The sequence below is a fragment of a genome, unplaced genomic scaffold (genome assembly GCF_019419815.1).
Source record: "Pyrus x bretschneideri cultivar Hongxiangsu unplaced genomic scaffold, Pyrus_bretschneideri_v1 Contig43, whole genome shotgun sequence".
Classification (NCBI taxonomy): Eukaryota; Viridiplantae; Streptophyta; class Magnoliopsida; order Rosales; family Rosaceae; genus Pyrus; species Pyrus x bretschneideri.
The window spans coordinates 628,337-642,676 of NW_025999757.1; the positions used below are offsets into that span (position 1 = coordinate 628,337).

Genomic DNA, 14,340 nt, shown 5'->3' on the forward strand with positions numbered 1-14,340 from the left:
AAATCATATGTTTTATATTTTTCTAAATATTGTTCTTCATCTAAATTATCAATATCTTCTATAAGTTTATCTACAATATGATTAAAAAAAAAATTTCAATTATATTAATATCTAAATTATCAAAAAAAATATGAATACTTTCACCAATACTTTCAATGTCACACGCATCATCTTCCAAATTTTTTAATTGCTTGCAAGTACTAAATCTAATTGTTGCTTCTCTTGTACTAGCTTCATAAATTTGTACACTATCTGACTGTCTATTTTTTACTACTTGTAAATTAGGTATTGTTCATTGGGTTCCTTCTAAAAAGTTATTATCTATAGGTTTTGCTTGTATGATAATAACTTGCTTACTACCAAATGTTTGAACTAAATTTCAAAATTCTAGGTTGAACTTATGATCATATTTATCATAAACTTTACTTATGCACATTAAGCTAATACCCAAATTTTTATATTCTCCTTTCGTATTATATTTTTTTGGTTCTTATGCTTACTTTAATATATTTACTAAATTCATTAATTGTGATAACATAATTAGGAATACAATTTATGACTGCTAAATTTTGAACTTCAGTTTACCTCAGCTATTGCTAATGCTTGTTGGTGAATTAATTCATCTATTATCATATATGTATACTAATGCTTTGTATTATTATCTTCTAGTTGGAATGTAATATAGTCTAAGTAATCTTTATAGATTTTTTTTTTCTGAAAATATTCTAATAACTTGTATAATAAATAACTATGCCTATTATTTCTAATTTTATATTTTCTGCTTGACTAATAATAAGATCTACAGTACTATTTGACAGAGGATTTTCTTCACTATGCAAAATATGATTGTGCTTCTTTAATGAACTACTACAAAAGTGGCTTATTGTGTCAAAAACTGATGTCAGTTTTATATAATATACTGTCGGATAAGACATTTCCGACACCCTCTTTATACGGTGTCGGAAGTACTATCGCTTATAATCGACATAGACTATTAATGTTAGATTTAACCGACATAGTTTTCAATTTTTAACCGACATAAACTGTCTATGTCGCTTATAACCGACATAGCTTTTAATTTTTTTTTAATATTTCTATGCCATCCTAGCGGTTACAAAGTTAATAATGGCATTTATGACCGACATGATTTTTATATTTTATTATTTTTATCATATGGTTTTATAGAAAACAAATAAAAGAAAATATAAAATAACAAATAATAAAAAATTAAAAATTAAAAAATTAAAAAATTAAAAAAATTAAAAAAATAAAAAAAATAAAGAAAATAAAGAGAAAAGAAAAGGGAATGGACAACCTGGGAGTTTAACTCGCAACCTGGAGGCAGCAGAAGGCACTAAGATTTGGAGTAGGCCTGGCAAACGGGTCGTGTCTATCGTGTTCGTGTCGTTTTCGTGTAACACCTGTTATCTTAACGGGTCGTGACGTGTCACACCCGTTATCTTAACGGGTCCTTAACAGGTCGTGTCACTTTACCCAACGGGTAAAGTGACCCGACCCGTTATGACCCGTTAAGAAAAAAATATATTTTTTAAAAATTTGCACATACCACACATTGTCACATAAATATTACTTCAAAACATTAAAACATTTCTCGTTCAAGTACTATATCTACACTCGAAAATAAAAGCCTAATAAAAAAAATAATACATACACTACTAATATATTACAAATATTAAATGTGCAAGGATAAAGAGTTTTTGTTTTTAAGATTGTAAGTCTTTCTCAAAAGTTTACACCTCCATTTACAAAATCTTCAATTTACATCGATCATCATGAAATTGTATTCAATTTACACCTACATCTATATAATTATTATAGTTTTTACTTTTTAGGGATATAAAATTATTAAATTAATGTATATAATTATTAATATTATAGTTGATTCATACTTTTCTTAAGTATATAAATTATAACATAAGATTTTGTGATATCCACATCCACTAGTGTAAATATTTTAAATTGAAGATCAAATTCATTCTTTGTTTTCATATAGGGTCAAGGAGTGTAGCTGTAAAAATTCATCAAAATCAGAGTTAAAATAACCGTTAAATCTTGATTTTTCGTTTATAACCGTTGAAAAGCTTTGTCCCGTTACTTGATCTCAGAATGTTTTATTTTGTGATTTTTTGCTGATGTGATCTCCAAGCATATACAAACAATTTTGACGGTTTGGATCGTTGAAATTAGTTTTGGAGAATTCGTAAAACAAAAGATTGACTAACACTTAGAGTTTATTTATACTTTCATTAAGTATAACATAAGATTTTGTGGTATCCACTTGTGTAAATATTTTAAATTGAAGATCGAATTCATTCATTGTATTCATATAGGGTCAAGGAGTGTAGTTATAAAAAATCATTAAAATCGGAGTTAAAATAACCGTTAAATCGTGATTTTTCGTTTATAACCGTTGAAAAGTTTTGTCCCGTTACTCGATCTCTGAATGTTTTTTTTTAGTGATTTTTTGCTGATGTGATCTCCAAGCATATACAAACAATTTTGACGGTTTGGATCGTTGAAATTAGTTTTGGAGAATTCGTAAAACGATAGATTGATTAACACTTAGAGTTTATTTATACTTTCATTAAGTATAACATAAGATTTTGTGGTATCCACTTGTGTAAATATTTTCAATTGAAGATCGAATTCATTCATTGTATTCAAATAGGGTCAAGGAGTGTAGTTATAAAAAATCATCAAAATCGGAGTTAAAATAACCGTTAAATCGTGATTTTTCGTTTATAACCGTTGAAAAGCTTTGTCCCGTTACTTGATCTCTGAATGTTTTTTTTTTTTGATTTTTTGCTGATGTGATCTCCAAGCATATACAAACAATTTTGACGGTTTGGATCGTTGAAATTAGTTTTGGAGAATTCGTAAAACGATAGATTGACTAACACTTAGAGTTTATTTATACTTTTATTAAGTATAACATAAGATTTGTGGTATCCACTTGTGTAAATATTTTAAATTGAAGATCGAATTCATTCATTGTATTCATATAGGGTCAAGGAGTGTAGTTATAAAAAATCATCAAAATCGGAGTTAAAATAACCGTTAAATCGTGATTTTTCGTTTATAACCGTTGAAAAGCTTTGTCCCGTTACTTGATCTCTGAATGTTTTTTTTTTGTGATTTTTTGCTGATATGATCTCCAAGCATATACAAACAATTTTGACGGTTTGGATCGTTGAAATTAGTTTTGGAGAATTCGTAAAACGATAGATTGACTAACACTTAGAGTTTATTTATACTTTTATTAAGTATAACATAAGATTTTGTGGTATCCACTTGTGTAAATATTTTAAATTGAAGATCGAATTCATTCATTGTATTCATATAGGGTCAAGGAGTGTAGTTATAAAAAATCATCAAAATCGGAGTTAAAATAACCGTTAAATCATGATTTTTCGTTTATAACCGTTGAAAAGCTTTGTCCCGTTACTTGATCTCTGAATGTTTTTTTTTTGTGATTTTTTGCTGATGTGATCTCCAAGCATATACAAACAATTTTGACGGTTTGGATCGTTGAAATTAGTTTTGGAGAATTCATAAAACGATAGATTGACTAACACTTAGAGTTTATTTATACTTTCATTAAGTATAACATAAGATTTTGTGGTATCCACTTGTGTAAATATTTTAAATTGAAGATCGAATTCATTCATTGTATTCATATAGGGTCAAGAAGTGTAGTTATAAAAAATCATCAAAATCGGAGTTACAATAACCGTTAAATCGTGATTTTTCGTTTATAACCGTTGAAAAGCTTTGTCCCGTTACTTGATCTCTGAATGTTCTTTTTTTGTGATTTTTTGCCGATATGATCTCCAAGCATATACAAACAATTTTCATGGTTTGGATCATTGAAATTAGTTTTGGAGAATTCGTAAAACGATAGATTGACTAACACTTAGAGTTTATTTATACTTTTATTAAGTATAACATAAGATTTTGTGGTATCCACCTGTGTAAATATTTTAAATTGAAGATAAAATTTATTCATTGTATTCATATAGGGTCAAGGAGTGTAGTTATAAAAAATCATCAAAATCGGAGTTAAAATAACCGTTAAATCGTGATTTTTCGTTTATAACCGTTGAAAAGCTTTGTCCCGTTACTTGATCTCTGAATGTTTTTTTTTTGTGATTTTTTGCTGAAGTGATCTCCAAGCATATACAAACAATTTTGACGGTTTAGATCGTTGAAATTAGTTTTGGAGAATTCGTAAAACGATAGATTGACTAACACTTAGAGTTTATTTATACTTTCATTAAGTATAACATAAGATTTTGTGGTATCCACTTGTGTAAATATTTTAAATTGAAGATCGAATTCATTCATTGTATTCATATAGGGTCAATGAGTGTAGTTATAAAAAATCATCAAAATCGGAGTTAAAATAACCGTTAAATCGTGATTTTTCGTTTATAACCGTTGAAAAGCTTTGTCCCGTTACTTGATCTCTGAATGTTTTTTTTTTGTGATTTTTTGCTGATGTGATTTCCAAGCATATACAAACAATTTTGACGGTTTGGATCGTTGAAATTAGTTTTGGAGAATTCATAAAACGATAGGTTGACTAACACTTAGAGTTTATTTATACTTTCATTAAGTATAACATAAGATTTTGTGGTATCCACTTGTGTAAATATTTTAAATTGAAGATCGAATTCATTCATTGTATTCATATAGGGTCAATGAGTGTAGTTATAAAAAATCATCAAAATCGGAGTTAAAATAACCGTTAAATCGTGATTTTTCGTTTATAACCGTTGAAAAGCTTTGTCCCGTTACTTGATCTCTGAATGTTTTTTTTTCGTGATTTTTTGCTGAAGTGATCTCCAAGCATATACAAACAATTTTGACGGTTTGGATCGTTGAAATTAGTTTTGGAGAATTCGTAAAACGATAGATTGACTAACACTTAGAGTTTATTTATACTTTCATTAAGTATAACATAAGATTTTGTGGTATCCACTTGTGTAAATATTTTAAATTGAAGATCGAATTCATTCATTGTATTCATATAGGGTCAATGAGTGTAGTTATAAAAAATCATCAAAATCGGAGTTAAAATAACCGTTAAATCGTGATTTTTCGTTTATAACCGTTGAAAAGCTTTGTCCCGTTACTTGATCTCTGAATGTTTTTTTTTTGTGATTTTTGGTGAAGTGATCTCCAAGCATATACAAACAATTTTGACGGTTTGGATCGTTGAAATTAGTTTTGGAGAATTCGTAAAACGATAGATTGACTAACACTTAGAGTTTATTTATACTTTCATTAAGTATAACATAAGATTTTGTGGTATCCACTTGTGTAAATATTTTAAATTGAAGATCGAATTCATTCATTGTATTCATATAGGGTCAATGAGTGTAGTTATAAAAAATCATCAAAATCGGAGTTAAAATAACCGTTAAATCGTGATTTTTCGTTTATAACCGTTGAAAAGCTTTGTCCCGTTACTTGATATCTGAATGTTTTTTTTTTGTGATTTTTTGCTGAAGTGATCTCCAAGCATATACAAACAATTTTGATGGTTTGGATCGTTGAAATTAGTTTTGAAGAATTTGTAAAACGATAGATTGACTAATTCCCTCACTTTTCGTAAAACGATAGTTAATAACTTAAAAAAAAAAAAAAAAAAATTTCTCACCACTTCTATTAATTTTCATTTTTCCCTCTCTTTTTTGTTACCTTTTCAACTTTTTCTTATCATTTTCACTTTTTCCTCCAACATCTTTCCCTAATTCCCTCACTTTTTTGTTTTATTTTCAACTTTTCTTAACATTTTCATTTTCCCTCCATTTTTTTTTTCAAAAAGGGCGGCAAAGTTGGCAAATGGCAATGGCAAAAAATTGATTATTGAAATTTGAATGGAAACAAATCACATCTGAGTCTGACGCATCAAATTTCAATGGATGCAAAATCATGCAAATATGCAATGCATGATCATGCATATTAAATTATTAATTAATAATTATTACAGTTTTTATAAAATTTAATATATATATATATATATAATTATTATAGATGGACTTAATATTTTGGGGGTATATGTAACCTCCCACATCGCCTAGGGGAGTGATCCTTATATGTATATTCCCATCTCTACCTAGCACGAGGCCTTTTGGGAGCTCACTGGCTTCGGGTTCCGTAGGAACTCCGAAGTTAAGCGAGAAGAGGGCTAGAGCAATCCCATGATGGGTGACCCACTGGGAAGTTGCTCGTGAGTTCCCAAAAACAAAACCGTGAGGGAATGGTAAGCCCAAAGCGGACAATATCGTGCTACGGTAGTGGAGTCGGGCCCGGGAAGTAGTTCCGCCCCGGGCCGGGATGTGACAATTTGGTATCAGAGCCTAACCCTGGCCGTGGTGTGCCGACGAGGACGTCGGGCCCCTAAGGGGGGTGGATTGTAACCTCCCACATCGCCTAGGGGAGTGATCCTTATATGTATATTCCCATCTCTACCTAGCACGAGGCCTTTTGGGAGCTCACTGGCTTCGGGTTCCGTAGGAACTCCGAAGTTAAGCGAGAAGAGGGCTAGAGCAATCCCATGATGGGTGACCCACTGGGAAGTTGCTCGTGAGTTCCCAAAAACAAAACCGTGAGGGAATGGTAAGCCCAAAGCGGACAATATCGTGCTACGGTAGTGGAGTCGGGCCCGGGAAGTAGTTCCGCCCCGGGCCGGGATGTGACAGTATAATTATTATAGTATATATAATTATTATAAATTTATAATTATTATAAATTTTATAGTTAATTATTTATATATATATATATATTTATTATAATTTTTAGGGGTATAAAATTGTAAAATTAATGTATATAATTATTACAGTATTTTTTTAGGGTTATAAAATTATAAAAATAATATTCTGCTTATCGTGTTTCGTGTTACCCACGTGTATACCCGAACCAACCCGTTATCTTAACAGGTGCTTATCGGGTTACCCGATAAGACCCGATTCGTTATCGTGTCGACTCAAACACCTGTTAATTTCGTGTCGTGTCGGGTCGGGTTATCGGGTCGTGTCAGAAATTGCCAGGCCTAATTTGGAGCCACACATGCTAGTGCACTCACGTGGGAGAAACCCTAGCAAGTTAGTATATAAGCTAAGTTATCAGCTTCCTTTTTCTCATTGCTGCCATTCCTCATGCGCCGTTTACCCTATCTCTCTCCATTTTTCTCCTGCAATTTCTTCCATTCTTCTTGCTTTCAGAAAAACCTCACACGCCTGCAATCAAAACCCCAAGCTTCCCCTATTTTCTATCAAATCAATCCGTCCAAGTTGAAATCATCCATCAGTTCTCTTTGGTTTCGCATTGCAGCTCCATATTCTGAAACCTGCAAATCTAAACACAAATCTACCTTCATTTCTTCGCAGACTCGAGCCCAGCTCACCTATTTCAGTTGTCTCAGTTTTCCTACGCACAAAGGTAAAATACATCGATCTTGTCTCCTCATTAATTTCTTAATTCCAGCACAAATGCAATAGTGAAATTCGAGCCTAATGTATTTGTATGTCCGTGAGCTTGTGTTGTAAGCGATGACAGGAGATGTTGGCGAACACAAGGAACGGTAGCAATGTCAAACTTTAAATCCGCAAGAAAAATAAGCAACGACAACCACGATGTCCACAGATCTCAGAAATACAGGTATAAATGCTTAACCCAGAATGAGCATGGTCTCTGCATCCATAGATCAGATAGTGTCCATTATGTGCTCAAGTTTTTTTTTTTTTTTTTTATTTTTTTTGTATGCATGCTGCCACTAGTACAAGTTTGAGCGACGCATCAAATTTCATCGCACAAAGTATGTTTCCGCAACGCTAAACACAAAAACGTCTCGCAAACGACCCTTGCGCAACGGCACTTTGCGCAACGAAGTTGCACCTACGCCGCATAAAACTGTTTTGCACGACGTAGGTGCACCTTCGTTGTGCAAAACAGTTTTGCACAACGCCAGTCTTTGTTGCGCAAAGGCCATTTGCGCAATGTTTGATGCGTTGTGCATGATTTTGGTGCCAAACCAAGAATGCTTTACTGTTTTTTTCCTAGCTTTGCATGATGTAGGTGCACATGCATGGCGCAAAGTTGTTTTGCGCGACGCCAATCTTCATCGCACAAAGTCAATGACTTTTTTCCCTTCACTTAATCAGTTTGGGAGGCGGAAATTGCAAACCATTTGTAGCAGCTACCTCCCTCCCCCATCTCTCTTCAAAACCTTCTCCAATCCTCTCCCTTCCTCGATCTAAAACTACTAATGTAAGCTCCCAAGTCAATTTACAGACCAATGTAAGCTCCCAAACCCTCTATCCTGTCGTTTCAATTGTTTTTTCGATGCTGCTCATGATCAAAGTCTTCAATTTTTTTGATTTGATTAGAGATGTTTGTTCCTTTTTAGTTGTACAGAGTCGAACCTAAATTGTATGCCTGTTGATGCTCTTTAATTCTTGCTTCAACTTGTAGCATTTCAACTAATTATTTCCTTTCAGTAATCATTACCGTTTGTGCTTGTGATTGTGCATACCTTAGCCGTTACGGGATCCTATCATAGTTTTGTTGTTCGTTGCAGTTTGTGGTGGTAATTGGTTAAAGAGAAGAGAGTGAAAAGACCCTTAACGGTTTCTGGTCCATCATGTTCATTTTTTGTTTTTGGATCATCTTGGATTTATGAATGAGAATTGAGTTTTTATTTTTTATTTTTTTCCACATTTTCCCTTGAACTTGTGCTCCACTGCAGATTTCTCTTTTAACATTTTGACTATTTTTCGTGTATGGTCATGTTTCCTCACATTTCATGCTGTCAAGATTCCTCAACTACAGAGGATGTTGAAATTAAGAACCATGCTGTCAAGATTAATACAACCAAATAAAAGTACGAAGCACAAGACTAACCGGAATAATCCAAATTAAGACAAAGACTAGATAAAAACAACATACCAGATAGAATTCTAGCCCAAAGATAAAAAATAACTACAGGAAGAAGAAGGTTACCTGATAAGATGAAATGCTTGCTCCAAACAAGAAGCCATCTGGGAACTGAGATTTCTGGATTTCTTCTTCATCTAGCTTGAAACTCTGAGCTGCAACTACAGCAGTAGACAATAGATAACCAAGAGCGACAAGAAATAGAGTAAGGATTAAATCCGTTGAGCTTTTGCTAATATTATATGTGTTGGTTGAATAATTTGCTGCATATGCTAAGTATCTACTTGATGCGTTGCCATTTTTGTATGATTTCTTTTAAGACATAATCTTAGTATGCGGTAATTGTTATGTCTAGTTTGTACTGTAACAAAAATCACCAGAGAACAGTTTGGCCACAAAATATGGTAAGCTTCTGCCATGTTTCTTAAACGAGTCCTCCTTCGCGTGTGTAAAATTTATAGTGATATGAATTTTAGAAAGTGAAGTCATTTGCTAAATTAACCTATTGTTTAGTCAAAATAAGTGGTGTTGCTGGATTTTGAATGTGTAGTGCTCCCTCAATTGCAAGTTCTATTTTGCTCCCTGACGTTGATGCTGTCATTGCGTTTTATGGAGTGCCGCCATCAAAGATTGCTAAATCTAAGGCTCCTGTTCAGGCTCATTTTGGAGAGCTTGATAGTTTCGTTGGCTTTTCAGATTGACAGTACTGCAATTTTCTTTTGTATCTTTCAGTCTTAATTATTTTAGTTACCTCCTAAAGCTTTTTTGAAGTTGGTTTTGTTGGGCTGAGTTGTTGACGCCTAATGGTTGTGAATTTGGGGCACATGAGCGTAGCATTGTATAGTTGAAACCGCAATAATCTTGGCCATTCATGTGCAAGCAGGCCTTGTACTTCATTAGTTATCAGATTCCATTTACTAAAATTGTATCGTGACATAGTCGAATGGCCTTAGATAATCTAGCTTTGTACATTCCTTGTGCATGTGTAGCAGATTACATTGTAAGTTGACTTTATGTACTCTCTCTCTCTCTCTCTCTGTGCAGCTTTTGTTGTGTTATGGTGTCACTGATAAGAAAGGATTGGTTCTAGACAAATATGCATTGCATTCTGCAAAATCTCAAGGTTCGTGTGCGGTTGTTATTTGGAATTGATAGTTCATGGAAGGATGTTGCGATGAAACTTACTGTCAAATCAAAGGATGGAGCTGCCAGTGATGTCATCCAAGAGATTGTGGCAAATGGGTGAACACTTGAGTGTAATTTGTTCTCCTTTCTGCATCCACAGTTGCTGCTTATGAGACAGTGCCTTCCCAAGCATTGCCCACAAAATGAGGATTTTTGATATTTTCTCCTATGCTGAAAGATAACAGATGTAGCTTTCCCCTCTTTAAACTTTAGAAATCAGAACGAATTGCTTTGTTATTGTTAAGGTGAAGTTTAGAGAACTGTTCTTATTCCTCTAAGAGGAAGGGTTAATACAAAATGAGGAAGCGAAGTTTAGAGAACTGTTTCTCTATGGTTTTTGTAAACTGATGTGCGAATATAATGTGACCTTTTAAAAGTTTAGTTTAATAAAATTTCTGCAGCCAGGCAAATTTAATCACCTTTTGTAAACCTTAATGAATGGTTCCAAAACTAAATTATTTCTTCCTTATGATTTTGTGGTATCCACTCGTGTAAATATTATAAATTAAAGATCGAATTCATTCATTGTATTCATATAGGATCAAAGAGTGTATCTATAAAAAAATCATCAAAATCAGAGTTAAAACTATCGTTAAATCGTGATTTTTCGTTTATAACCATCGAAAAGTTTTGTCCCGTTACTTGATCTCTAAATGTTTTTTTTTTTTGTGATTTTAGGCGTATGCGATCTCGAAGTATATACAAAAGAGTTTGACGGTTGGATCGTTTAGTTTCGTACAATATGTACCCCATCAAAATGATAGATTCACTAACACTTAGAGTTTATTTATACTTTCATTAAGTATAACATAAGATTTTGTGGTATCCACTAGTGTAAATATTATAAATTGAAGATTGAATTCATTCATTGTATTCATATGGATCAAGGAGTGTTGCTATAAAAAATCATCAAAATCATAGTTAAAATAACTATTAAAAAGTTTTGTCCCTTTACTTAACCATCAAAAAGTTTTGTCCCTTTACTTAATCTCTGAATGTTTATTTTTTGCGATTTTTGGCGTATGCGATTTCGAAGTATAAACAAAAAAGTTTGACAGTGGGATCGTTGAAACTAGTTTTGTACAATGCGTATCCCATCAATTTCAGTGGTATATATATTTATTAAGTAGATTTAAATTTATTTATTTTGTACGTATAACACTTAAGAAATTGAATGATATGTATATGTCACATCTCGGCCCGGGGCCCCACCACATCTCTGGCTTGACTCCACCGTAGCATGATATTGTCCGCTTTAGGCTCCAACCATGCCCTCGTAGTTTTGTTTTTGGGAACTCACACGAGAACTTCTCAGTGGGTCACCCATCATGAGATTGCTCTCACGTGAACTTGCTTAACTTCGGAGTTCCTACGGAACCTGAAGCCAGCGAGCCCCCAAAAGGCCTCGTGCTAGGTAGAGATGAGAATATACATATAAGGCTTACATGATCCACTCCCTGGGATGTTACATATATTTATTAAGTAGGTTTAAAGAGGGTAAAGTCACATTTTCAGTAAATTTTATAATAATTTAAAAATAATAATAATACCTTGCGCAACGCCATAATGTCATTGTTGCGCAAAAACGCTCTGCGCAACGTCAAGATGCAAACCTACGTCGCGCAATTTGGGATAATTTTGGCGGTGCAAATGGGCGCTTTTTTTAAATTTTCCAAAGTTTGGACAAAAGTTTCCCACACCTGAACTCTCTCACTCGGTCTCTCTCTTTTCTCTCGCTCATCTCTCCCTCTCTCTCCCTCTCTCTCCCACCCTCCTCATCCTCTCCCGTAGCCTTCCTCCTCATCTTCTTTATTTTGAACTTAGACCTCTCTCTCCTCTTTGCAAGCTCGAACCCCAAATCTTGAACCCAGACCTCTCTTTCCTTTTCACAATCTCGAATGCAATCACCACCACAACTTTGTCGGTTGTCTCTCACCCTCGTATCTCTCCTTGAAAGTAAGTCTAATTACAAATTATGAAATTGTGAAATTAAGGATTTGATTGTGAATTGAGATGAATTTTAGAATTTAGGGTTTTAATTTGGGATAAATTACTAGGGCATGGGATGGATTTCAGGGTTTAAAAATTTGTAAATGGGAATTAGGGTTTTAATTTGGGATAAATTACTAGGGCATGGGATGGATTTCAGGGTTTAAAAATTTGTAAATGGGAATTAGGGTTTTAATTTTGAAATGTGGATTGAATCAGGGTTTTTAGTTGGGATAAATTATTAGGAAATGGGCTGAATTTCAAGGTTTAAGAATTTCATTGTTGTTGTTTCTTGTTTGCAGTTTGAAGCAATTTCGGTATAGATTTTCAATTCCCAGCCAACTAGTAGGTATTGACCGAGGTTAGCATATTGCTCGAGGACTTGGTTCTATTCCTTAACTATTTTCTTCTTTGAATGTCCTCAATTTTTTTCTTTCTAAATATAATATTATGTGAGTCATTTTCTTGTTAGAATTTACAGTATTTGACTCAAATGCTTGGAGGAAATGTACATATAATGTTTAGCTGCTGGATACACATAGGCATACCCCAAATTCCATTTTGTTTTATTAGTTGAGCATTTCCTTGTCCACATTTACAGTCAGATGAACATTTCACTTGATTAACCATGGTGTGTTCGTTGGTAATAAAAATAAACTAGATGTTTGGTCTCACTTATGTCTTTGGCTATCAACAAGAGGCAGATTTTTACTAGCTTGTAAAGTTTATAGGATTCCTCGACACATTTTTTTCTTTCTTACCATTGCTAAATATTGGGACTGTGGATCTTATGATTCTTGATGTTCTATGGATCTTATGTTTTTAGTCTTTGAAGTAAGTCTCAGTTTACAAACGTAATTGATTATGATGCGAATTTGTAGATTCTAGGTTTATATCTCATTCTTTGTAAACCAAGTCATTAGAGCCTCAATGCCCTAGTTTATGGGATTTGCATCTCCATTGTTTGAAGAATTCTTAAGTTCAAATCTATGGACAATAGCTTGTTTAGAGCTCTTATTTGAAAAACATTTCCACTCATAAGTGCAGTACCTCATGACTTAATTATAAAAGCAAAAGCTGTGGAAATTGAAAATTATTGGTTTATTACATTCTGGTATGTGTTTTCTTCTTGAAACACTTGGGAAATGTTTAAGATATAGATATAGAACTCCATTAATGTTGTATGATCTATGTCGAGGCTACTTCTTGTTGTTGCAGCTGCTTCACCTTTGTGATGTATTTAGCCATTACTTCTTCTTTGTTCTTCCCTAATTAGTAACACATACATCAGGGTCAGTTTAGCAACGGTACTCTCTTATGTTTCAGTTAAACTATTTAGAATCACAAAATTGACATATTAGACCCACTTATATAAGAGAACATCAGCAAGCTCATCAGTTTGGTATAAAATCACTCTTTATACTTTCAAATTTGAATGCATGCTTAAATATATCATTAGGGTTTTTGTAATGTAATAATTTCTAGGTATTATTACCTTCAACAGCTTTTCGTGCATCCCATTTGGTCCTCTCTGTTGGGCTGAAAAACCCAGGTCGATCTGCATAATATATGTATACGTATATATAATTAACATGAATATTTGTTGCATCCATGCATATCAATTCTAACTTCTTCCCTAGAACAATTGTGTATCTCATTGATTAGACTTAGACTGTATAGGAACTAACATAGTTGGTTCCTGGTGAACTATGCAAGCTATCTTTTGTTGGTTATTGGAACTTGAACATTCATTTCTCAAGGTGTTTAGATCTCGACTTAACATTATGGGATTTAAATCCCCTAACGGCTAACAGCATCAGTTGCTTCTCTTACCTTCCTAATTGTTTATTAGTCAGTCTCTATGGTTATGTGTCTGGTTGAATGGCTTGTACGAAGTAAACTATTTTTGTACGGTACTTTGATCATATCTATTAGTGTAATGAAGTTTTGATACCATTGATTGATTACAATGTCTGCTTACTAAAGTGTTTACTAGGCATCCTAAAACAAGTTTTAGTTGTTATAAATAGTGATTCATATAATCTTTAAAATTTATAACAGATTCCTAGTGTCGGATTACCCATTCTTTTTTGTTTCACTTGATGCACTTTTTTTTGTTAATGTTGGTAACCTACTTACTTATATTACTTTAGTTGCTAATTGATTAATTTCAAATGCAAGAAAGGATTAGTTTCTAATGTTATA

The 14,340-nt window shown here is 33.2% G+C and overlaps 1 long non-coding RNA gene across 1 annotated transcript; it reads left to right on the forward strand.

Moving 5' to 3' along the window:
- The first annotated feature begins 7,134 nt into the window (after positions 1–7,134).
- Positions 7,135–10,466, forward strand: LOC125469482. Its single transcript, XR_007251759.1, has 2 exons — positions 7,135–7,686; positions 10,006–10,466. It is a non-coding gene; the product is annotated as an uncharacterized LOC125469482 (long non-coding RNA).
- The last annotated feature ends 3,874 nt before the right edge of the window (positions 10,467–14,340 follow it).